This window comes from Eriocheir sinensis, unplaced genomic scaffold (genome assembly GCF_024679095.1).
Source record: "Eriocheir sinensis breed Jianghai 21 unplaced genomic scaffold, ASM2467909v1 Scaffold74, whole genome shotgun sequence".
Classification (NCBI taxonomy): Eukaryota; Metazoa; Arthropoda; class Malacostraca; order Decapoda; family Varunidae; genus Eriocheir; species Eriocheir sinensis.
This window is the reverse complement of record NW_026112098.1, coordinates 365,793-370,944: the sequence shown is the minus strand read 5'-3', so window position 1 is coordinate 370,944 and position 5,152 is coordinate 365,793.

Below are 5,152 nucleotides of genomic sequence, written 5' to 3'. Positions count from 1 at the left end.
GTATAAAAAAATGTATACAAAATACACATAAAATAATGTAAATTCGTATCAAAATAAATAAACAAAATACCAATAAAAGAATGTGTATTTGTATAAATATAAATATACAAAATACACATAAAATAACGTAAATTTGTATAAAACTATATACAAAAATACACAGAAGTAATTAAATTCGTATGAAAATAGATATACAAAATACAGATAAAATAAGCTAAATTTGAATTGAAATGTATATATAAAATACATAAAATAATGTAAATTTGTATCAAAATATTTATAAAAATACATATAATAACGTAAATTTGTTTAAAAATATATAAACAAAATACACATTAAGTAATGTAAATACGTATAAAAAAATGTACAAAATACACATATAATCATGTAATTCGTATCAAACTAAATAAACAAAATAGCAATAAAATAATGTAAACTTGTATGAGAAAACATATACAAATACATATAAAATAACGCTAATTTCTATAAAAATATATGTCCAAAAATGAACGTAAAATAAATTAACTTTGGATAAAAATATATATACAAAACACACATTAAATAATGTAAATGCTACATAAAATAACCTAAATTTGTATAAAACTATATACAAAAATACACAAAAATAATTTAAATTTGTATGAAAAGAAATATACAAAATACACATAAAATTAGGTTAATTTCTATTGAAATACATATACAAAATACACATAAAATAATGTGAATTTGAAAGAAAATATATAAACAAATACACATATAATAACGTAAATTTGTATGAAATATATATACAAAATACACATTAAATAATGTAAATATGTATAAAAAAATATATACAAAACACAAATAGAATAATGTAAAATCGTATCAAAATATATACACAGAATATTAATAAAATAATGTAAATTTGTATGAAAATTAAGATGCAAAATACCTATAAAATAACGCGTTTTTTATAAAATTATTGATACCAAAATACACATAAAATATTTGAATTTGTATCAAAATAAATATACAAAATGCACATACAATAAGGTAAATTTGTATTGAAATAGATATGCAAAATACATATAAAATAATGTAAATTTGTTGCAAAATATATATGCGAATACACATAAAATAACGTAGATTTCTATAAAAATACATATACAAAATAACCATAAAATTAAGTAAATACGTATAAAAAAAATGTATACAAAATACACATAAAATAATGTAAATTCGTATAAATATAAATAAACAATACAGCAATAAAAGAATGTGTATTTGTATAAATATAAATATACAAAATGCACATAAAATAACGTAAATTTATATAAAACTATATACATAAAATAACGCAAATTTCTATAAAAATATATATACAAAAATGAACATAAAATAAATTTGCATAAAAATATATATACAAAACACACATTAGATAATGTAAATGAGTATAAAAATATGTATACAAAATACCTATGAAATAATCTAAATTCGTATCGAATTAAATTAAGAAAATACCAATGTAATAATGTAATTTTGGATGAAAATATATATACAAAATACACATAAAATAACCTAAATACAAATACAAATATACACATAAAATAATTTAAAATTGAATGAAATAGATATACAAAATAAACATAAAATAAGGTAAATTTGTAATGAAATATATGAAAAAATACACATAAAAGAATATAAATTTGTATGAAAATATATATACAAATACACATTAAATAACATGAATTTGTATAAAATTTGTATCAAAATATATACGAATACACACAATAAAATAACGTAATTTTTTATGAAAATATATATACAAAATACACATAAAATAATGTAAATTTGTATAAAAATATAAACAATACACATAAAATAATGTAAATTTGGATAAAATATATATACAAAATAAACCTTAAATAATGTAAATATGTATAAAAAATATATACAAAATACACATAGAATAATGTTAAATCGTATCAAAATAAATAAAGAGAATATCAATAAAATAATGTAAATTTGTATGAAAATAAAGCTGCAAAATATCCATATAATAACGCATATTTGCATAAAAATATTTATACAAAAATACATATAAAATAATTAAATTTGTATTAAAATAAATATACAAAATGCACGTACAATAAAGAAAATTTGTATTGAAATAGATATGCAAAATACACATCAATAATGTAAATTTGTATCTAAATATATATACGAATACTCATAAAATAGAGTAAATTTCTATGAAAATATACATACAAAATAGATATACAAAATACACATATAACTAGTTAAATTTGTATTTAAATACATGTACAAAAAACACATCAAATAATGTAGATTTGTATCAAATGAAAACAAATACATTTTATATAAAATATATATACAAACTACACATAGAATAATGTAAAATCATACCAAATAAATACACAGAATATCAATAAAATAATGTAAATTTGTATGAAAATAAAGATGCAAAATACCCATAAAATAAAGCATATTTTATAAAATACATACACAAAAATACACATAGATTAACAAAATTTGTATTAAAATTAATATACAAAATGCACATACAGTAATGTAAATTTGTATTGAAAAAATATGCAAAATACACATAAAACAATGTAAATTTGTTTCAAAATATATATACGAATACACATAAAATAACGTAGATTTCTATAGAAATATATATACAAAATACACTTGAAATAATGTAAATACGTATAAAAATATATATACAAAATACACATTAAATAATGTTAATTCGTGTCAAAATATATAAAAAAAATATCATGAAAAGAATGTGTATTTGTATGAAAATAGATATACAAAATACACATAAAATAACCTAAATTTGTATAAAACTATATACAAAAATAAACAAAAATAATTTAAACTTGTATGAAAATAAATATACAAAAAACATAAAATTAGGTAAATTTGTATTGAAATACATATACAAAATACACATAAAATAATGTAAATATGAATGAAAATATATAAACATATAGACTTAAAATAACGTAAATTTGTATCAAATATATATACAAAAAACACATTAAATAATGTAAATATGTATAAAAAAATATATACAAAACACAAATAAAATAATGTAAAATCGTATCAAAATAAATACAGAAAATATTAATAAAATAATGTAAATTTGTATGAAAATTAAGATTCAAAATACCCATGTCATGTGTATTCGTATATATATTTTGAAACAAATTTACATTGTTTATATGTATTTTGCATATCTGTTTTTGTGTATTCTGTATTTATTTTTGTTATACATAGAATAATGTAAAATCGTATCAAAATAAGTACACAGAATATCAATAAAATAATTTAAATTTGTATGAAAACAAAGATATAATCATGTAATTCGTATCAAAATAAATAAACAAAATACCAATAAAATAATATAAATTTGTATGAGTAAATGTGTATAAATATAAATGTACAAAATACACAAACAAAATAAACATAAAATAAGGTAAATTTGTAATGAAATATATGTACAAAATACACATAAAATACCATGAATTTCTATAAAATTATACATTCAAAATAAATATTAAATAATGTAAATGCGTATAAAAATATATATAAAAAGTACATATAAAATAATGTAAATTCGTATCAATATAAATCAACAAAATACCAATAAAATAATATATATATTTGAATGCAAATAGATTTACAAAATACACATAACATAACTAAAATTTGTATTGAAATATATACAAAAATACATATAAATAATTTGAGTTTGTATGAAAATAGATATTCAAAATACACATAAAACTAGGTAAATTTCTTTTGAAATATATATACAAAATACCCATAAAATATTGTAAATTTGTGTCAAAATATATAAACAAATACACATAAAATAACGTAAATTTGTATGAAAAATATATACAAAATACACATAGAATAATGTCAAATCGTATCAAAATGAATGAGCAGAATATCAATAAAATAACGTAAATTTGTATGAAAATAAAGATGCAAAATACCCATAAAATAAAGCATATTTTTATAAAAATACATATACAAAAATTTACATTATTTGATATGTATTTTGTATATATATTTTTATACGTATTTACATAATTTCATATGTATTTTGTATATATATTTCTTTAGAAATCTACTTTATTTTATGTGTATTCGTATATATATTTTGAAACAAATTTACATTGTTTTATATGTATTTTAGAATATCTCTTTTAATACAAATTTACCTTACTGTATATGCATTTTGTATATTTATTTCAATACAAATTTAAATATTTTATGTGTATTTTGGTATATATATTTTTATAAAAAATGCGATAATTTTGGGGAATTTTGCATCTTTATTTTCATACAAATTTACATTATTTTATTGATATTCTGTGTATTTATTTTGATACGATTTTACATTATTCTATTTGTTTTTTGTATATATATTTTTATACACATTTACATTATTTAATGTGTATCTTGCATATATATTTTATACAAATTTACGTTATTTTAAGTGTATTTTGGTATATATATTTTTATAAGAAATGTGCTATTTGATGGGAATTTTGCATCTTTGTTTTCATACAAATTTACATTATTTTATTAATATTCGGTGTATTTATTTTGATACGATTTCACATTATTCTATTTTTTTTTGTATATATATTTTTTATAAATATTTACATTATTTAATGTGTATCTTGCATCTTTTATCGTAATTTTGTTTATTTATTTTTATACGAATTTACATTATTTTAGGTGTATTTGATAAATATATTTTTATTCTTATTTATATCATTTTATTTGTGTTTTGAATATATATTTTCATAGAAATTTACTCTATTTTATGGGTATTCGTATATATTTTGATTCAAATTTACATTATTTATGTTTATTTTGCATATCAATTTCAATACAAATTTACCATATTGTATATGTATTTTGTATATTTATTTTAATACAAATTTAATTATTTTATGTGTATTTTTGTAAAAATATGCGTTATTATTTAGGTATTTTGCATCTTTGTTTTCATACAAATTTACATTATTTTATTGATATTCTGTTTATTTATTTTGATACGATTTTACATTATTCTATGTGTATTTTGTATATATATTTTTATACACATTTACATTATTTAATG